The sequence below is a fragment of the Ambystoma mexicanum genome, chromosome 2p (genome assembly GCF_040938575.1).
Source record: "Ambystoma mexicanum isolate Mex_15411 chromosome 2p, UKY_AmexF1_1, whole genome shotgun sequence".
Taxonomy (NCBI): Eukaryota; Metazoa; Chordata; class Amphibia; order Caudata; family Ambystomatidae; genus Ambystoma; species Ambystoma mexicanum.
In genome coordinates, this window is record NC_090923.1 from 164,218,765 (window position 1) to 164,241,760 (window position 22,996).

The following is a 22,996-nucleotide window of genomic DNA, read 5'->3' on the forward strand; positions in this document are numbered from 1 at the left end:
GTACACCAGGTATCCTACGAGGTTAGGACTTGCTGTTATGTCTAATAGCACATCTAAACAATTCCAGGCAAAAGCTCACCTGGGCAGACAGCAAAGCATCCAGTGGAGAAACGATTGCAGCAGTGAAAGATCCCCCAGACAGCCCTGCCACTCCTCGCCTGGAAAAAGAAAACCTGAGAGAGAGAGGGCACAGCTCTCAGGGAAACCCTCTGGGGAAAAAACCCTGTGTAGCGGCAGAATTGCAGGGACTTCGGAGCCAGGACTTGTGGAAGGCTGCAGTCGGCTGGATGATGAATGGTTTGCAGTCGGAATTCTTCTCTAAGAACGAAAGGCACAGAAACTAAGTATAGCCCTCAATAGTGACACCAAAGCAGGAAAAGGGAAACCAATTATAGCCAAACCTCACCTAATGTTCGACTAATAATCTCGATGAATATAAGTAGGGAACTTCAATACCCTTAGACAAGAACATACTCTGCCTGGAACTTCTGGGAAGGAGAAATGAGTCCTAAAGATGAGAGAAGGAGTTTAGTTCTAGATAAATCGCACCGGCATGGAGGTGGAAGAATGTCAACTACCTAATGAAAGGATGGTGAGGGCTTGATTCCCAAAAGGAAGCGGGCAGATAAGAGTGCTGAATTCCGGAGCAGAATGGAGAGAAGTCTCTAAGCCTAATGGCGGCGGAAGAAGTTTGCCGCTGTGGAATCCTGAATAGCCGAACAATAATGAAAGGAAGGTTAGAGAGAGGGGAAGAGCATGAAAAGGAAAATAACAGTCGAATCCAAGATGCCAACTTACGGAGTGCCGATTCTAGCAGTAGTGATGCATCGGACAACAGTTCTTTGGTCAGCATATGGGATCACGTGAGTAGCCGGCAGCGTCACTTTACGACGTGAAAAGACTGTACCGCTGCAATTTGCGGAATCAACAAGTCCGCCGGCCATATTGGATGTATTCCTCAGCATAGCCCAACATAGTCGTCCGCGATGCCAAAGAGACCAATGTCTGAAAGATGTAACACTTGCATCCAAGTTGGTTTCTGTATGCAAGTCTTTTGTTGAACAAAGAGCCGTAAGGACGATTCGTGCCCTTGGGAATTTGAAGTGTCTTTAAGAGAACCTGGGGAAAGGGAGTTGTCCCCTGGAACTGTGACCTTTACCCATTCGGAACTTTTGTTTTGGAGTTATACATTTCTTTTGAACTTGAACGTTTGGGCACTTATAAGGCCAAAGACATTACCCTCACATATTAGAGTTGTTTTGTAGAATGTGAGGGCAAGGAAAGGATTTCAGAACAGGACATTTTGGTTTGTACATCTTGACAGTGAACAGACCTTTGGTTTTGATTAAGGTAGGGAAATACCTTTTTAGAGTAGGGTTAGTGAGGCCTTTTCCAACCCCCTTTTATTTTGAATAAAGGTTTATATCGAAAAACCATGCTCACTGTGCCTGTCTCATCCTGGCTCCTCACAATCTGTAAGATCTTGGTGTGTTTCAATTAAAAAATATGTAGAATAAATAGTTAACTTTCATTGTAGTTCACAGTAAATGGATATGTCCATCATATTAATTATAACTATAATTGGTTATTTATAACGTGCTTAATACCCAGAGGTTTCTAGTTTAGACCCGGGGATTGAACCTGTGTTGCTCTACGTCGCCTTGCTTCCAGGGTGAGCGTGCTGCCCCTGAGCTATCCTCCAGCGATCATAACCTTAAAGTATAAGTCTCTCTTCACCCTCCCCTGCCTCCAAACCTCCACACAGGGCCGAGCATATCCAGGAACAACCTTAAATTCCCAAGTATTTTGTAAACAAAATAAGATGAAATTGTATAACTTATTTTAGCAAGATATGATATGATATGATATGGCATTTGTAACGCGCCTATACACAAGTGTGAAACAATGAAACTCTCTCAGACTTAAAAAGACAGCATGTAAGTCACATCTGTTGCATTTGTGGGTGAATTTAAGCTATTTTTCCCACTAACATGATATGAGTGGTGTGTAGGTTGTTAAGACAGCGTTTTATATTTGGAAATTCTGTAGTTCCTTTTTAGTGTCCCTTAGCTTTTTCCTTCTCTTTATTTTTGGATCACTGATCTATTTGGTTGGTTAGTGGGACTTCTACTGAAGTCCAACTGCCACTGCAATCCTTTTTAATTCCTAGGTTGTCTTGGCCATGGGTTGAACCTGCAGATCACCCACAGATTGCAGCAGTGAGTGCTCAACCCACTGAGCTATCTTACCGGCCATGGGTTGCCCATAAAGCTCCCAGGCACAGGCTTTTCCTAAGCCCACCATTTGTGCCCTGGGGTGATTATAGCACCCTACATTGGTTTTAAGGGGTAATCATAATTATTTATTTATATAGCCATCTCGCCAAAGCGCTTTGCATAGAACATATCTACATACCATTATCACCCAACAAAAGTTGGTACTCATTTATTGACCTTGGAAGGAGAAAAGGCTGAATTGTCCTTGCTGGGATATGAACCTCCAGATCACCCACAGATTGCAGCAGTGAGTGCTCAACCACTGAGCTATTTTACCGGCTGACCTGACTGGTGTCGGCTGTTATTTAGTTATGTCTTCACCAGGATGTAAGCGGTTAACCACTGGTAGCGCAATGTACCTTTTTGGTAGCCAGTGGAGTGCCAATGTATTTTTGGAAGTCCTAATCTCAGCCATTTTATTTTAGGGGCTTCCTTTGTTCAATGGAACCCCAGGCACCACAAAATGCCACTGGGCACGCGCTGGCTTTTTGTGAGCCCAACCATATGCCCTCTGTGGTAGTATAAACCTCTGTATACCAATTCCTGGACCTGGACAGGCCACACCACATCCAGTGGGTGCCTATCTGGATTGAGTGGCAGAAAGGAATGTGTGCCAGTTCTTTCCTTCTGTTAACTCTCAAGGGTCTTGCCTAAAATGTGTCAGCAGCCTTGCTGGAGAATGCTGGTTGTCCCAACTTGAGCTTGGCGACATTGGTTCTCTTGAGTTTTCATCTTTGCCTTAACAACCCCATTGTTCTTCATCCCGATCACAACCTCCTATTCAGAGTGCATGGGGCAAATATTATATCACAACCCAGCGCCTCTGTCTGCGAGCATGGCTTCTGAGTTCAGGGTTTCTCACAACTAGATCTAGTTCAGGAATGTGGAGATATTCTTTCTTCATCAAGACATAGAAGATGTGTTGCTCTTAGTGTAACCAGCAGGGTTGTAACCCTTGTGACTCCTCCCCCAACAGATCTTGCCCTATCTGCTTGGCCTGACAAAAAGATGTCTTGCGAATACCTCACTCAAAGTGCATTTTACAACCATTTCCCACTGTACCAAAGCAGTGACATGGAAAGTGACAAATATATTCATCAAGCACTGTGTGAAATCCTGAGAGACGTCGGAACTTGGATGGACAGCCCTGCTGATCTATTTTCATTAACGTGAACCTCATTCATCTTCTTCCTTGTTGAATATGGCCTTCTTCTGTTCTGACTGCTTTGTCATTTATTTGCAAATATGCACATCTGTGAAAAATACAGTGCTGGATTTAAAACAATTACACTCCTATGAGGCTCATCTATGTGCACTCCAGTTCATTATTGTAACAGGAACATTTCTATGTGGGCAGTGTTTATGGGCTACCCTCTTCATTGGCCATGGGGCAAAGAGCCCAAAGTTAGGTGGCTGGATCACTGTGTTGAATGGAGATTTGTGTTCTTATTTATGATAAAAACTGCTTTCAGGAAACCCCACGTGCAGTCCTAATGCACAGAGGATTCCCTGTGTGTCAACCAAGAATATTTAACAGCATGTGAATCTAAAAAAGATAACCATTCTGAAAAACGTTTGTTAAAAGTAATTCACTTTTTGTCCTCTTCCTCAAGAGCAACAAATAAAGACAAGGATCCTAAGGGGGATGTAAAAATACTGGGTGGAGAATAGGCTAGATTTTCAGACTACAGTTTTCCTTAGTTTTCAAAAACCCTGTGGTTGGTGTTTTCTTGTGCTATTAACTTGACTAGTAAGGAAACATAAACATGATACAATCCTCCCATCCTGCAGCAGAATTGTCATGCTGGTGTCTGAAACATCAGTTTCAGATTACATCACTAGTCAGTTGGATACTATTATGTTCATACAAGGAAAAAAGATTATTTTGATTGAGCATAAAGGTAACCGTCTGTTCAATCATGTGATCATCTTTTTTCATGAACAGCGATTCATCCCTAGATTATGGAGAATCTCCTAAACTCTTTTAAGACTTTTTCGGGGTAATTCATGGAAAAAATGTGTGCCGAAAAGGGGAGCACAAGCGTGAAAATAGCAGCGCACGCGTGCCAAAGCCGCGCACGCAGCCGATGATCGATACATGGAATGTGCTGCGCTAGTAAAAGCTGGTATGTGCGCCAAATCCATGGGTGGGGCACGCAGGCGCACACGTCCCTAAACGGCGTGTGCTATGCGCACAGGGAAAGCGCATATACCGTAGCGCACACAAGATAAGTGGGTGGAACACGGGGCATAACACTCGGAATGGGGAACAACGCGTGAAAATGTGGGCGTTATGGGGGAAGTACAGGAGGTAAATGCTCGCAACGCCCACACGCATGCTAACAACACGTATTCATGGAATCGAACAGGGGAAAGGCGTGCGCCAAAAAAGACGCGCTAATCCGGAAACATGTACGCCAGCAGGAAGCAGGCACCCCGCAGCATAAAAGTGCGCGCAAACAACAAACAAGCTCAGATGCTACGATGAATATACCGTTCCTCGCAGCAGTGGTCGTGGGACACCGCAGGAGGAGGAGGAGGGTAGCCAGGCCCTGCATTTATTTACCCAGGACCAGCCTTTTTGGGATGGCTGATGACCAGGTGTATGGCAGGTACAGGTTTCCACCACACATAATCCTAGACCTGGTGAGGGAGTGGGAGGATGACCTCACATCACCCACCCTATGCTCGCAAGCACTGAGCCCCTTGGAAAAGGTGCTCAATGTACTGCACTTCTTGGCTACTGGTTAATTTCAGCGGACAAGTGCCATAGTGCGGGGTGTGTCACAGGCCACACAGTCACGCTGCCTACACCAGGTGTTGGCCATCATGACTCCACGCCCCTCAGTCCGCAGGCACATTTACATGCCCAGAACACCTGCAGAAAGGCAGGCTGTTGTCCAGCAATTTTACGGGGTGGCACACTTCCCCAAAGTCCCAGGTGCCTTTAATTGCACCCATGTGGCTCTACGTCCACCCAGGGCCACTGAGCATATCTATCGGAACCGCAAGCACTGGCATTCCATCAACGTGCAGGTAGTATGTGATGCCAAGGGAATCATCACCTCAGTATATGCCAACTATCCAGGGTCCAGCCATGATAGTTTCATATTCAGAATGTCACCCCTAAACCGGGACCTGGAAGCTGGCCGGCATGGCGATACATGGCTAATGGGTGAGTATAAATGCCTCTGCACATGCATGCATGTCACAAACTGAGAAATGGGAAAACCCCACTAATGACAACCATTATCACCTCCCCAGGGGACAGTGCCTACCCTCTGAGCACCTACATGATGACGCCAATTCGGAACCCCACCACACCACCCGAGGTAAGATGCAACACAGCCCATATTGCAACCCGGGGCATAGTGGAGCGCACATTCGAAGTGCTCAAGTCACGCTTTCACTCCCTTGACCGCTCTGGTGGGCAGCTGCTATATGCGCCCCCAGTAGTGTGCAGGATCATAGTGGCAGCATGTGTCCTGCACAACGTTGCAACCTGGCTGGGGGTGCCAGTGGACATGGTGGTGCCCCCACATCCCCAACCACATGCACAGCCGCTGCACATGGGAGGTGAAAGGGCACGTGGTGAGGCAGCCCGGACCCAGCTTGTGGCAAATTACTTCACCTAAAATCCCACCCCTGCGCACAGGCCTGGCACATACCAGCTCCCAATCAATGATGATCACAAAAGGGACAGTCAACTGTCACAACCATACCAGCCTGAGATTGTTCACCTGGAAGTGCTACATTGCGTGCATCCCTAGCTACTCAAAGACACTCAATGCTGTGTCACAAAAAGGCACAAATTCAAAATAGTGGCATGTCACCCAACACCTCCCAACACACCATGGCATGCAATGTGAAAACAACCAAATGAATGCACAAAACAAGTGTCACAAAGTGCACTGTCCTAAAAGGAAACGGGCCACAGACAATTTCAATAATGAATACAAAAAGAACACACATGAACAAATGCTTACCAGCAAGAGAAAACATCAGTACATGGTCAAACAGTGGCAATATATTACAATACAATAAAAAATAAAAGTAGTGCAAGTGTCACAACCTGTCTAAGGCAGCACATCGACCCCTTCCAACTGCAGATTGCTGCTGGAAGGAAAATGTATCAGTGAACTGCATACAACATGAACTGCATCTGCAAAGTAGATGGTCTTGTTAAGACATGAAGAAGGTACAGGTATATAAGGAAAAAGTCAGGGATGTAGAACCATACATAAATCCACCATGCAGTGGAGATTTCTACAACAATACCCACTAGGGATGTATACACAGTTTTGACTACACACTGCCCACACAACTTATGGGAGCCCAATGTCACTGAGTAAGTTACTGTCACTTGGTCACACCCTTTGCAAGCCCATGGAAAGGCGAAGCAGGAGGGGGTGTGTGTGTCAGGAACCCAAGCATTTAACCCAAAGACAGGACAAGCCGGCATGTGCCCAGCTGGAATACACAGTGGATGCATACAGGAGTCACACAAAGCGCCACACTGTTAAAAAAAAAAAAAAGAAAAAAAAATCTAAAATGGACATGTGTGTACCAGGGGTAGGGGGAGGACACCCAGGAGGGATGAGGTACAGGGTGCACCCCAACACCCACATGCGTGGATGTTGAGAAAAAATAAAAATACCCCCACTGGCTACGCTACAGTGGGAGAACTGCCGTTGCTGTCATCACCCTGTGGTGGTACATCAGAAGGTGGCCGTGATATGGGAGGCAGACCACGCAAAGCCCTGGCATGCTCCTCCATGGCAGCAAACATGCGGGTGTGAAAGGTTTGGTTCTGCAGGATTATGGTACAGAGATCCCCATGCAGCACCTCATGGGTTGCACGCATTTCTGCCTGCATGGCCTCGCGTGATGCCCGGATCTCCTGACGGGTTGCCTGGAGCTCAGCTGAGAGTGTACGTGTCTGCTGCTCCAGCTGCAGTTCTACCCTTGTACTCCGGGACACCTAAAGTTCACCCAGAGTATCTCTGAGGGACCTGTGTTCTAACCTGTGGGCCTGTGACTCTACAGATATGGCTGTGCGCAGAGTCTCCAGTCCAGCCTGTCGCTCCCTGTCGGACTCCAACATGTCCTCCCTGTGCGAGTGGCAAATGGAGTCTGTTGCCTGCTGCTGGAGCTCCATCTGCCTTTCAGGGGGGAGAATGGAAGTGGTCACCCTATCCATTTCCTGAGCCATCATTTCACACGATGCCCCCTGTTGTGCTGCTGTACTGTACATGGAGTTCTCCCACACAGTATTGCCTGGTGGCGCTTGGCCACCGCGTTGGCGGGTACCACATCTGTTTGGGGCAAGGTGATGTGCACCTTGCTGTGCTGGCACTGCCTGAGGCTACATGACTGCATTCCTCCTTTGATCTGCTGGCCCAGGAACAGGAGAAAATATTGTGGCATGTGATCCTGCATCCCTAACCGCCACAGACGGACTTTCCAACACTGAAATCCCCATAGAGGGGGTCTACCCCCGGTGCAGGTGGGTTGGACAGAACAGCATCCCTGCCAGAAACACTCGCATGCGACGGCACATATGTCTCAATGTCCGATTCAGTACCTGATTCACAGAGGTCTCAGAAGGTGTACCCAGAGACACCCATGGACAGTATGGTCTGTAGGAGTAATGGGTTTTCACCCACCACCACCCCGCGTCCTCCACTGGTGCCCGGTTATGGCTGTGAGTCCACCTGGGTCTGCGCCATCTCCTCCTCCTCAACAGCAGCAAGTGCCTCATCATCTGCAAAAACATGAAAGATAACAAATGGAAACAGACATGAGCACCATAGCACACACACATAGGCATGACGAGGCAGAGATCCAGTACATAAATGACACATGTCCCACATGACAATAACTCTGGCATGCATGCACTGTCAAAGAGTTAGAAGGGGAGGCAAAAAGCACACACTGATGACTGCAAGATGGAAAACCAACACATGCGCTGCATGCTGGATAGCACTAGCATCAAACATTAGCCTGTGAGTGGCATGGACAATCCACATACATGACACATGCCAGCACACAGGCGGCACATACCATAGCCATGGCAGATTTGACAAGGACACCCAGATGGTAGCAAATCAGTACTGTCACCCATCCATGTGAGATGGACATCATGAAATAAAACATGTAAAAAAGAGTGAGAAAACACGCATGTGCCACACGCTGTAACAAATCCAGTGTTCACTGATGCAGTGATGGCAGTCACATGGATACATCAATGGTTGGTCACTTCGACATGAGAGGATACAATTGTCATGTTCAACATTGAAACAGGGCCCCAAAATGATAGTGTGCAGGCCATGTGTAGGTGCACATTACTCAATCAGCCTGATTGTACACCTATTTCCCCTAATAGGTCAATAAATGTGGGCCATTGTGTGGAGTAATCTATGACAAAAGTATGGCACATTTGGGACAGTAGGCCACAAAAATGTCTCGTGAATATGCTAATCATTACATCAATCAGGCTGAATGAAGAGGAAACAGTGTGAACAATGTTGTGGCAAGAGGACAGCTGAAGGCCAAGTGGATTAATCATGTGCAAAAAGTGAACTGTGGTCAGAAGGGATACTGTGAAACTGAAACACAAGGCCGGGGAATGGTTTTGAGGGACCACATGGGTGACCCATAGCAGTCATGACTAGACAGCCTCACCTGGCACTCAATCAGAACACATCAACCAAGCAACATACACATGGATTGCACACACATGCATGGTCTCTCACCGGACATTGCTTCAAGATCTGGTAGGTCTCCCACACCTTGGATCTGATCCTCTGTGATGAATGTTTCAGAGACCGACTCATGTTCAGTGAGTTGTTCCTCCTCTGGTGGAGACCCACCGCCAGTCACCAGAGTAGAGGCATGATTTGAAGCCAGTTTGTTCTTTGCTCTGCTTTTCAGGTCATTCCAGCGCTTAGAGCAATCATCAGCTGCGCGCTTCACGAATCCAAGGGAACTAATGTGGTCCGCGATGGTCTGCCAGTGGGCCCTATGTTGAGCAGTCGTAGTCTTGCACCCTGCAGTCACCACCATTTCGCGGCCATGGGCCGACACATACCCCACAAGTGCATCTAGTTCTGCATCATTGAAACTAGGCTTCCTTGACGTGCCGGAGTGGGTAGCCGTGTCTGGAGTCCCAGCCTGTACTACAAGAGCACTCTTCTTCCTCTTGGGAGGTGGTGCAGACCCTGAGTGGCTTAGGCCACTCTGGTTGGTAGGGGCTGAAGCGCAGGTGTACTGGGCACTGGAAGTTGGCAAAGGCACGATGACTAAAGGTCTCACTGCAGGCATTGGCAGCTGGGTGATGTTGGCAGGACCAACCTCGGTGTGATGAACTTGGACCGACACTGTCCCGGCTGGGAGACTCGGAGCTGGCATGGATTGAGCTGTAGCTGCCCCTGTAGCCTTCTCACCCTGGCTACTTGGGTCAGCAAATGACATTGCTGCCCCAGATCCACGTGGCCTGGTGACAGCAACTTTCACCGCCACACGTGGCTTAGACTTGGTGACACGGAAGTCAGCCTGGGAGTCATCCTGTGCCGGTTCTGTTGACAATATGGGCCGGTTTAACAAGGGCTGAGCTGGGATGGTGTCAGCTACATCTCCCTGAACCATTGGGGGGGGGCATAGGTATCCCTGATTGGTCCTCCACACACTGGCCTCTTGGGCCACCCTGCACATCCTGGCCACGTCCCCTACCGCGCCCACCTCTTTGAGCTCGGCCACCTTTGCCTCCGTTACTGCTTGGTCGCCTCCCAACCATGGCACTGATGTTGTTGTGCGTATGGGAGTTGCAGTAAACAATTGTCCTGGGCAATTGGGGTGAAAGGGGTAGGGTACTAGATGTAATTCGTACCCTAGTGCTCTAGAAAGGCTGTCTGTGACCCCTGGGGCAAGATGACGGGTCATGCAACGCACAGGCACCCCGAAAACAATATTTAACGTGCAAGCAACCCCTGGTAGACCACGTGCGTGGAAAAATGAAGCCACACTATGCTGTGGCAACCAGAAATACAAAAATAAGCGTACGCGTGATACACGCAGCATACAATGGCCTCTGAATGGGTACGCGACACACGGGGGCAACCACAGTTGGAAAATACGTGCGCGACTCACTGTCTGCCTGGAAAAAGAACGTGAAAAAGATGCGCGTGTGCGCATTGGCATCACCCCCGCCAAAAGAAGAATTGAACGCTGTCTGAGTAAACAGGGAGTACGAACTGGAACCGTTGTGAAGGTATCACGTGTGAACTGACAAGAAGTACAAGAATCACCCGCTCGCTCTCCACAAAAAGCACATACAAGAAAATGGCGTCCTATGCGTACCTTTTAAGCCAGCCCACAAGTGCAACATCACATACGCGCGTACGCGCTAAGGCCCTTTCCTCCAATTGAACGCAGTGACACCCGGATGTGCATTTTTTTGCACGTGTACAATCAACATGCACCCGTGTTGAGTGAAACGTCCTTGCGCGTCACCTCACAGACGCGCTTACACGCTAAGGGCCTTTCCTCGAATTAAACAGACATGTAATTTTTTCACGTGCCAATCACTCCGTATCAAGCTGGCCACGCAACAACACACGGAAGACCACACTCCTGCCCAGAAGGCCATTTTCCTGCCCCCCAGAGCCCTGAGCATGCTCCCACCTGCCATCTGCTGCTGCCTGCTGCCCACGTGCCCTACTGTTTGGTGCCATCACGTCGGCCATCTGCAGGTGTTCAGTTGCTGTGACCACCCCTGCTGGAACAGAAGACTCCCGACTGGGGTACCATCGCTCCACAGCCCAGCCCCAGGACCCAGTTGCCCACTCACACCTGCCTCTGGGGTTGCCATGTCGGACACAACACCAGCTGGCACCACTGGCAACCCCCAGCCAGAGAGGCAGAGGGCTACCAGCTTCAGTGCCAGTGAAGTTGGTATCCTGGTGGAGCAAGTCCTGGGGCAGTATGATGCCCTCTTTGGAAGTTTGCGCGCCGACAATGAAGGACGGAAGAGGATCTGGATGGACATCGTGACTGCCATCAACGCGGAGGGGGTTGCAGTCCACGACATTCAACACGTCCGGAAGCGCTGAGAGGACTTCAGGTCCAGGACCCTCAACAAGGCCCGGTGCCTCTTGAAGGCAGCGGATGCCAAGGGGTGCCAGGTCCACCTAACAACCAAATGAGGGTCCTGGAACGTATACGCCCAGCGCTCCACCTCCAGGTCCTTGAGAGGCAGACCCATCTGGAGTCGAGCGGTAAGTGTACATGTGTACTGATTGGACGCTGTGCATGTTGAGGTGTGGCATGAGTGTGCAGGTTGTACATATGTCTGTGTAGGGCCATGTATGCATGTGTATGTACAGGGAAATGAGCCTGCCGCATGTGAGTTCTCTCATGTGTGAGACACATCTATGGTGTATGTGTTGGTAAGCATGCTTGGCAAATGCAGGTGTGGGTGCACACATTTTTCAATTTCTGTGTATGTACTGTGGTATGGTTGTGGTGTCACACATGGATGCTGCTTCCACCTGCATGTATCTGCACTATGTACATTTGCATGTGTGTGTATTTGACAAGTGTGCAACTGTGATACACCATGGATGCATGTGACACTGACATGTAGGAGGCTGATTGCCAGATGTGACATGGATGGGGATGTTATCACAGTAACAGGCGGTGGAGATGTACAGATGCATGTATGTCTGGTGGCGTGTGTGCATGTGTTCTGCACTCCCCGTGTTGCATGTGACATCAGGCTCACCTACGGCTGCTCATGCTTTGCTCGTACAAGGCCTATCGCGTGTGATACTCCCTGCGCACCCCTCAGAATACACATACCCCGCTCGCCCAAGGCCTATCATGTGTGAAACTTCCAGCGCACCCCCCAAATGCACTGTGCCGGCCCTGTGAACTGGTGCAGGGTTAGCGCGGCCCTTTGCGCTGCATTGGGAATTTCAATGCCTTATCCTTGCGTAAGGGGCGTTCTTGGGGGCGTAACTGGCGCTGCGGGATGTTCTCTGCGTCAGTGCTCAAAATGGCTTTGATATTCCATGAATACGTGTTGCGCCAGAATGCTGTTTAGCGCACACGGCTGGCGCACGCTGCCTCTCTGTGCTGCTCGCGTGCGCTGAAATCTATGAATTACCCTGTTTATCTTTTGGTGGGGAGATTTATTTCTATGCTGCATTTCTAGGGTCCAGATATATTGATTTCCTTGGCTTACAGGGTGTTTACTTAATGAGTTGCCAACTCTCCCGAGTGATAGAATGGCATGAGCTGTAAAGGCAACCCACCAAAAATAGTTAACTGGTTCAAAGGTATAGTAAATACTTTTGATCATCACACAAGAAGGGAAAGGTCTACATAATATATTTATAAAAAATACTAGCCGTTCCCAGCGTAACATATGCCATTCTAGCATATCTTAAAGATCAATATCAGATGATAGGGTCTCTTCTGTCCCCCTTCTTAAATATCGGAATTACCACTGACCGCTTCTAGGAAGGGGGCGTAGATATCTGGGACTTATTAATGGCCACCACTGATCGCTTCCAGGCAGGGGGCGTAGGTCCCTGTGACTCATTAATGTTCATTAAAAAGACTAAACGTATAGGAATGAGAGGTATGCGCAGTATAAAAACAGTATCTAAATTCCATCGATTACACGGGCCTCTGTGATGTGTCTTTGTAGACACGTAATTGTCAGCCTTGTTCCATTGCAGAGTCCCCATGATGGCATAAAATTGCCTAGTAGCATAATTACAACACCTACTTTCAGTTTTAGCTTGTGAGGAGGCATTTGCCCTACAGCGTTTTGCTCTTTAGAGACTGAAACTTTGAGTCGGTAATTAACTGTTCATTGACACTGAAACCGCCATGCCCTGTGTGAAGAGAAGTGGGGGTGGAAAGAAGCAACTTGAAATTATTCAGAATGGTTGTGATAGTGGAAGGTGAAGGTGACCGCGTAGAACTGTGCTGTTCTGTTTGTTAAAATGATAGCTGGTGTTGAATTGCAAGGGCACACAGAGGTGCACTTTGCCATTTGGACAGCAGAGGGCAACCTAACTGTTGGTGAGATTCATCATTTGTATGCTTCATCCCCTCTCCTAGTGAGACCCCCAGCACTTTTTGCTGGACTTCTGGACCTTTTTCTTTAAATCCTGAATGAGTGGAGCCTTTTTCCCACTCATTCTTTCTTATGGGCTCTGTCTTTTGGAACTCTATTCTTTGTATTTTACCTGTACTATTTTTCTCCATAGCTCTTTAAGCCATCTGTATTATACAATTGCAGCACACGGCTCCTCATGGGCAGTGTTGCTGGTGACCCCTTAGCAGCGTCCTTTGAGAATCTTTTCTTTACCCTGGAGTAACTACAGTTCTTCAGGATAGAGAGATACTTAGTATCTCTCCTAAAACGTTATAGTCTGAGAGATTGGCACACACCACCTTATGTGGAGTGCCAAACGGATACCTATAATCCCTCTTCTCTCTGCTCCTGTGACTTTTTAGTCACATAGACAATCTCCTAGTTATGGCTGGTGGCAGTGAACATGTTCTACCAACTATTGTGTAATTTATATACCGCAGGCTGTGTCCATAGCCTCGGTAGTGCACAATAGGGACACCCAAGTACCAACTTGAGGTCTCCTTTCTTTTTTTCCCCTTACTAGCGTGGTGGATCTTTGTTAGCCCGTCTTCTACCATTCGGGGAGGGGGGGAAGCCGGTGTGTGTGTGTGTGTTTTGCCTTTGGCAGGAACCCCTGGTGGACCCCGCGTAGGCTCCAGAGTGTCTGGTTTTGCACTTCCTTGTCAAATACCATATCTGTCCTGTGCTCGCACATCATTTCAATAGATCTATGCTCTGCAATCTCTGAGGTTAATTGTTGCAACCATATCTCGATGTCATCCAAACTCATCAACTTTATTTTCAGAATTGAGTTAGTCCCTTCTCCCACAATGCGTCTAAAGGCTCTGTTTTTAGCTGACCAATAGATGCGGATGCCCGCGTGATTCAATTGAAGTGCTCCAATTTTGTGTGTCACGCTATTAACCCAATCTAATTTTAAAGACACAGTAACAGTGGAATGGTCACTGTACTTATTATATTTTATAGCCATACAGTGTATAAATCCTAAAAAGGATTGTTAGGGAGATGTATCATGTTTATGCTTCATCCCCTCTCCTAATGAGACCCCCAGCACTTTTTGATGGACTTGTGGACCTTTTTCTTTCAATCCTGAATTAGTGGAACCTTTTTCCACTCATTCGTTCTTGTGGGCACAGTCTTTGGGAACTCTATTCCTTGTATCCTATCTGTACTATGAAGTCCGTCTGCTCCATTGCTATTAAAGGGGAGGTTCGCGCCCAAATGTTATTGTCCCGATCGTTCAGGCATGTATTTTTAAGCATACTTTAATCGATCTTAACATTTTGTCCTATGCATCTTACCTTGGTTTTCCTCAAATTTACACCTGCGAAAACGTGTTGGGCGCTGCCATCTTGTGCTAATCTTATCCGTTGATTCATCGCCCTAAATTGAAGTGCCCCCGCAACACTAAATCATATCACCCGCCCATGAAGCTGACATCACTAGTCGAAACGATATGCTCCACCTATTTTCATGATGATCGTGGCCAGCATAGCCAAATGTGCCCCGTCATCACCCATGCCATAACGTTACTTAACGCAGAACCCTGAAGATTAACACACATATCCTCTCACAGCGCATAACTTTTCTTTCTTGTCCCAAATAGGAGTGCAAAACATTATATGTTTCCTTTGACACATTTAAGGCAGCGCTCGAGGAATTCTTGACGCCAATGGCTTATCTAGACTACAGGAGATTCCTAATGAGAACTGCCACACAGAAGGAGAGTCCCTTGGTGCATTCCATAGCAGACTGCGACCCATGTCGGTGGCGTGTGCCTGACCCGATGTGGAAAATGAAATGCGACAACTCATAGAAGCCTGTTTGTCTGTCAAGATGAGGCATCAACTATTGCGCGAACCCGGAATAACACTTTCGCGCATTTTAGAACTGGGTCGCTCGCACAAACTGCCAAATGTCTGAGCGAACAAAAGGTAGGTCACCACAAAGTCCTCCTGGCAAGAGGTAACCCAACCTTTGGTATAAGTCTGTACTGCACAAGTTGGTAGAGTGACTGAGCAGCCATGCGTATCCCAAGAGTGGTCAATGTGAGCTGTAGGGTTGTAACATAGTTTCACAGTGACAAGTATTGAAATAACACTTATACTCAAGGTTTCGTGATTAAATAATTAATTTAACAGTCAGTTTTAAAATAAGACTTCTTTAGAAGGGAGCAATATGCACTTAAAATACACTTCAAAATACACTTGTTCAGTTAAGTAGATACCCTTTTGGGATGGCACACTGTGGAGTTCTGGGTTCTAGCAAAATGACTGACATCAAGGTGTGGATGAGTAACTTCTTTCAGTTTCCAAGTGTAACATCCAGTTTCTAGAGTCATTATCCATTAGATGGTTAACTCCAGATCTCATAGGCAAAGCACCGGCATCCTCTCTCTCGGGCTACATCTCTCCAACTCCCTCAAGAGAACACCAGTCACACATAAACATTCTAACCAGTAATATTCCATTGTCAGTCATGACACTCCAGATTCCATTAGGATGCAGAATAAGACCAGATCCTTGCATATCTTCCCTCCTTAGAGATATCAAAAAGACAACCAGTTAACTCAAGTATAACAGCTATATACAGCACACACACACACACACACAAACACCCACAAATTCGATGCACCTGCATCATCTCTCCAAACTAAGAACATTCTGCTTACCACTTCCTATATTCCATGAACATCCATACCGCTGTGTGGAACAATTACAACCAATGTCCCTTACTCTTTCTACTAAGTGAAGAAGAGGCATCCAACTACTGAAAACCATTACTACACTTTACAAACATAGAGGCACCCATACCTCTCATCCAAATCTTAACTCCAACGTCCCCCAATAGAACACACACACAACTCCCTCACACCCTTCAATCGCAAACCGGTATGTGCCTCAACACATACCACCTCTAACTAGGCTGAGTATCCCTGATACTCAGGTATCTACGTCACTACTCAGTGACTCCATTTCCCCAATTGTGCCCATGTTGAAAGTATTCCTCAGTCGTCAAGCTCCTTTTTGGGAGAACCCCACTTCATACACCCAAGCAACACACAGACATCAATAACTCTGCTAAAATCCTCATATTATCATGACAACTACTGTAAAATTTCTAAGCACAACAAACATTCACTTTTCTTAACCATCAGCACATATACACTTTAACATAACCCAACTCTCATTAATTCTGCATTATGTGCAGAGAAACTCTACTTTAGTTTCCACATACCAAACTCTAGCAATACTGACTACGCAACCCATACTTCAATAAAAAGTCCATCTGTGGAAGGAAATGTGTGTTAAACATACCAGTAACACTCTATTCCACTACTAAGCATTTGTTAACAGAGGCCACGGCTTTTACACTCCATCCGTGCACACCAATCAATAGCATGCACCACCACTTGCCACAGGTCCCCATCACAAATGTTCTTAAAACACAAATACTGAGTAACATTTCAAAATATCACTAGAACTACACATGTTTCAATCACTTCCTTCAAAAATGTCACTTTAAACCTCCTTTAAAACCCTTCACATCAGGATTTAAATCCCCACGCCCCTGGCTGACTAAGCACAAACACCTTTGAAACCTAAACTCAAAACAAAATTTGTAAACAAAAATTGTAAACCTTGTTCTCTGCTACTCAGCATTCAGCCACTTTGATGGAGCACCCAAATATCTGGACAACATATCCCACAAGAAACTACAACAGTCAATTTCAAGCTCACACTCTCACGCTCTTTAAATGTTATACAGGCCTCACATGACATTTATCACCAAACTAAACTTAATCTGCTATTCCACTAATAAATCCTCAAAAGAAAAGAAAAACGAATAACTCAGTTCCTTGCTCCTCGTGTCCACATCTTTAAACAAACAGTAGCTTCGGGGACACGGCCCCTCCTCGTGTCCACATCTTTAAACTAAAAGTACCTTTGGGGACACAGCCCCTCTTCCAGCTCAATGATGCAGTGCTCTGCATCTTTGCGATATTGCTTTCATAACAATGCAACAGCAGCACACCATAATCCGATCCCTAATTGAGAGCGCAGACTTGAAAGCGCCGACTCTTCCAACTTCTCCTTTTTGCACTCTTCTGCACAAGGAAACCTCCTACACAGCGCAGGCCGCTCCCTGCACTTCTTGCTGGCACACATTTTGCAAGTGTGTCACTCTGCCTGAAAACAGCCGGTTCTAGATCCTGATATATGCAGCCTTTTCGCCTCAGCAAAGCCAGAAATAAGAGCCCCTCCCACCGCTGTAATGGGCTCTAACTCCCTTATGGTGTTGCTGCATATTGGCTCCGAGCCCCTTCATAAGCACATTTGTGACTCTGAATACCTGCAACTGTGCCATGGGCTCCAAGCCCCCAAGTGTATTCACCGGCTACAAGTCCCTTAGGTGCAGATACGGGCTCCAAGCCCTCTCAAATGCTTGAATGGCCCCCAGGACCCGCCTCTGCTCCAGGCACTTTGTACCTTAGCCCAAACTCCTTCAAACAACTTCCCTGTCACTTCTTGGCACAGCTTAGGTTCACAACCTCTTCTGATGCTGCTGCCTTAGGCTCCAAGCCCGCAGCTGCGCAGCATGGCTTCCTAACAATCCAGGCGTAACTTTACCCCCCAGGCCTCTTCAAATCGCTACTGCCTTGGGCACCAAGCCCTCCATGTCGCAGCTTGGGTTACCAACCCCTTGGGCCCTCAGCTCTGCCAAAGTCTCTTGACCTTCTCTGTGCTTGACCTGTCTAACTAATGACAGACCAGCTGGCCCCTGGATTTGGCGCATCTCCTTATTTTCTGTGCCCTTTGCGCTGGGCCCTTCTGTGTCGTGAGTTCGAGCCTCAAAGAGGGCACCAACTTGTTGAGGAGAAGTTGGACCCCCCACCCGGGCTTCTGGGGTCCGAGCTATGGGAGACCCCAACACCTCCCATTTTGCCCAAAGAAATGCAGCAGAGTCCCAAGCAGGCAGCAACATGTTCCACACTGTGTTTATTTCTGGGCAGCAAAAAAAACACACAGAGAGATTTGTGCACAGTGAGAATCCAGGCACCGTCTCCCCCAGGGCTGGCTTACAAGCCAGCTTTGTAACACACTGCAGGCTGACATCACATGATTGATCAATCATGACACTCACTCCAGATTCCATTAGGATGCAGGATAAGACCAGATCCTTACACACACATAATTTCCTACACCCTCAGGTGACTTCCATAGCTAGGACACAGTGGGCATTAATATATCACTTATTACCCTTTAACTGTTATACTGAAGTTGTGGCAAATAGGAAAAGATTAGGGAAGGAAACAATGGTTAACACGTTTCTCAAACAGGTAAGCACTTTTGAACCCCCCAATGCAATGTAGATTAACCCTTTCTCAGCTATACAAGTAAGGTATGTATGACTTTTTGGAGGGATAGTTAAACACAAAGTCAGAGGATAGAAGAGTCTTCAAGGAACCAGGACAGCCAATGTCAATTGAGCAGATTCTAGGGGAGCTGGAGCACTTATTGAAGGTAGGTAAAAGTCTTGCACAATGTTAAGAGAGTTTGCTGAAAAAAGAATCACTGTTGGGCCAAAAGCTGGGAGGCTTGTGAAGGGCAAAGCTGCAAGCAACTCTACAAAGGGCAGCCAGTGCAAGTCTCAACTGAGAGCAAGCAAGCTATACATAGAAGAGGTAAGTACCCCTTAGTTTACAGTACCTTGGATCTGAAGAAATGGTTCCAGCTGGCTTCTGTTCCTGTCGTGGGTCCTGCAGATCCTGTTGTTCCTGGGCCTCAGTCATGGGGACAAGAAGGAGGACGTCTGGGGACTCCTGCACTATGGTTTGAAGGTCGGCGGCAGCAGTGGGCACAATTCAGATCAACGGCACTTCGCGGTTTCAGCTACGCGGCAATAGCACCATTTCGGTTCTTGGACACCTTGTGGACTTTCCTTGCTTCTGGGGTCCAGCACTCTGTTGAGGTGGCTCAGGTTTGGTTAGTCTTGCTTCAAGGGAGTCCAGAGGATCTTCTTGGAACTCAGGTCCAACTTAAAAACGATGCACTTGATTCTGGTGTTCCTGTCCCCTGGCACTCGGTTCCTGCAGCAGCAATGGAAGTACAGCCAGCCGAGAAAGGCGTTCCAGTCGAGTTCATATTGATTAGTCCCACCAACCCAAGGGGAGAAGTTGTCCTTGCAGGGCTTCTCTAGTTGATTAGAAATTCGGAGCTTCAGCAATGCAGCAGGGCTTCACCGGGCAAACCAATGGTCCAAGAGGTTACAGAAAGCTTCTTTGTTTTCTTCTTCGGTTCCTTTGTCCAGTGGTCGACTCTGCCTTCCTTGCAAAAGACCTCGCCTTCTATGCAATTCTCTCCCATTCATTCGCAGCCTAGCTGTCACTAACACAGCAGCCTGGGTGTCCTCCAAGGACAGCCAGCCAATCACCTTTGGGTGCATTCCTGTAACCAAGGAGGTTAAGCTCAGGGAGTTTTGGGAACCTCCTTCGCTTCCTGCCCTACCAGACACGCTGGAGCCAGAGGCGGGATCCAGCAGTGAAAGCCTGCCAAAGACAAAGTGAACAAAGGGACCAAACATGGTTTGGCGCACAGAGTAAATCTCAAGAAGGACCTTTCCAACAAGAAATGGCGAAAAAAGACCAGGGCCATTTTGACAAAATGGGCACCCATGGGTGCTATACTGCAGCTGCGAACGCAGCCCGCGGTAAAAACACACGATGGTAGGAAAAAGTAAACTACTGCCACCAGCCATTAATTGTAGAAAGGGTACCATAAACATGTTACATGAGAAGATGGACAAAGGGGATGCTAAGTAACCCCTCCAACACCCTGTTGATAGTGTGTGCTGGGTCTACAAAGTTAAAAAGGTAAGTAAGTCAATTTCACTTTACTACTCTTGGAAACAGAAGTTATCGAAGAGAAGGTTTTTAAACCTTGGAAGAAATCCAAAGGACTTCTCTGTGACACTGCACTGTGGGTGTTGTGTGTCACAATGTAAAAAGAGGATTCCTATGGAGTTTGTCAGACTCCAAAACCAAAAGAAACACAGCGTTCAAATCAAATAAAAATGCATGAGAGAGTGGGAAAAAGGTCTCACTCTCTTCAGGATAAACAATTAAAAGTCCTAAAGTCCAGCAAAAGAGATGGGAGGCTCTAAGCTAGAAAGGAATTAACACATTTCTGAGATTTCTCCCTAACACTGTGAGAAGGCAACCATTTTGTAGATACGACAAACGGATGCCAGGTAACAGGAATGAGGGGAGAGGAACTGATCTGACCCCGTGCCCCAATTGCGGTTACGACCTTCCACACAGACTGGCCGCAAAGGGTCATGTATGCGGCTTGTGTGGCGTGGTCAATCACTTTCTGCACGTCTTCCATGCCACCGCCGTCCACACACTTGAGGGGGCAGGCCTCTCCAAGATGGCATGTGTGTGACCCCCGTCCATCATGACGACATGTCCACCAAGGCCATATTATTTGTCATAAAAGTGAGCGACGCAACGCTATTGGGGTGTGCTGCCGCTGAAGCGCTGCACATAGTTAACTTTGCCTTTTGGTGTATATTTAGAAGACATTCAGTCCTTACTTGTCTGGTACGTGGGTGTATTCACAGGGATAGGGAAGCTCACATGTGACCTTGTACGCCTTTATATTGATACCACTGAACAGCCCATCGTCCTGAAATACCGATGGGTGCCGTTCCACCTGGGGGAGAAAGTTGAGAATGAACTGGACAATCTGGTTGAACTGGATATTATTGAGGAAGTGGAAGGGTCTCTCCTATAGTCATTGCGAAGAAACCCAATCAGCAAGATTCAATACGCATTTGCACAGATAAGCGCATCCTTAATAAATTATTATTATTATTATTATTATTATTATTATTATTATTATTATTATTATTATTATTATCCTGAATAGAGCCATACAATGAGAAAGACACATCACACCAATGCTGGATGACATCTTGGCAGATCTACAAGGCGCTCAATACTTTTCGAAACTGGATCTTAGTTCAGGCTATCAGGGGTCTTTTAAAATACCATCCGAGGGGCCGTGGCTGGTCTAAAGGGTATGGATAAGAACAGGGTTAAATGTCCTCTTTTTTTTTGGTTTCGGGGGACTGGCTTGTGAGGGACAAATCTATCAGAACATAAACTGATGAGAAACAGGCTACCCCTCCCTTTGACACTGTTAGGTATTGGTGGGGAACCTCAGTTACACAGACATATTTGGTTAATATGTTTTTATATAGCAGGTAATTGTCTCAGTCTGTTAAAGCAAAAGTTTATTCATCATATAGTGACAATTAAAACAGATAGAACAGTCTACCAACAAATTTGATGTATTCTACACATATAAGTACTTTAAGGTTGATCAAAACATCAGTTTTGTGAGGTTAGTACAAGTGACTTGGTGTGTTGTATTATTTCATTACACTCTTGTAAGCCGACACATTTGGTGTTTCCAGCTTGGGAGATGTTTCTAGAACCAGTACTGATATTGCATGTGTTCTATATCGCAATTAGGGCCCAGTACAGTACTGCCAAGGTCTCCCATTTAGTTTGTGAATATCTTTGCTCGGTCGCCGACGAGCAAAGATATTCACAAACTAAATGGGGAGGCCTTGGCAGTACTGTGGGGCTGTAAACATTTCCACCTGTATGTCTGCGTAAAGACTGTGACAGTGGTCACTGAGCACAAACCCCTGATTGATTCCGATTATGATAGGGTCTTCCTCCAAACCACTGGCCCGAATAGAGAAGTGGTGGCTCGCCTTGCAAGAGCACAACATTGAACTGACCTTCTGCACAGGAAAAGCAATCTGTCTCTACATCCTGTCGATGGCGACGAGTGAGCCTGAAGAGTACTTACACTGTCCGCAACCCCATCTTCGTGTCCATTGATGACATCAGAAAGGCATCAGACGAAGGCAAATATTTGTGATTACTCCATTCGGCGGGAACCCAAGTAGAATAGAGGGGGATTCTGGAGAAGCTGGAAAAGCACACTCAAGAAGCAAGAAAGGAACTGGGTGGGACAAGGATGGTGATCCCAGCCAGCGTGGTGCTGAGGGTGTTGGAACTGGCTCATAAAGGTCATCAAGGGGTCGCAAAGACCAAAGCGAGACTCCGCTTAAAAGTATGGTTCCGAGACCATGAAGAAAGAGTGGTGAATGTTGTCCGCGGCTGCGTGTGGTGTCAAGCTGCATTACCCCACCGAAGAGAGCACTGCAGCGAATGAATAGACAGAAGTAGTGTACCTTGGGAGGTTGTACACATGGACTTTGGATCCAACTGCAGAGACATGCATTTTTTGGGTCTGGGAGACCAGTGGACGAGATACTCAGAGGTTGAGTTTGTTCGGTCAACCTCTATGGAGGATGTGGTGCCGGCACCAGAGAAAATATTTGCCACTCATGGACCCCCGTTCCAAAGTAGAGGTTTCTCGGAATAGCACATAGGAAGGTGACACCCTTGTTGCCCAGAGCGAATAGGGAGGCTAGAGAGGCTGATGAAGACACTAATTAAAGTGTTCTGGAT

At 47.1% G+C, this 22,996-nt stretch overlaps 1 protein-coding gene across 4 annotated transcripts in view; it reads left to right on the forward strand.

Moving 5' to 3' along the window:
• The window catches only part of NR2C2 (nuclear receptor subfamily 2 group C member 2), an 818,284-nt gene that overhangs the window by 301,821 nt on the left and 493,467 nt on the right, over nucleotides 1-22,996 (forward strand). The gene's annotated exons all lie outside the window — the stretch shown is intronic.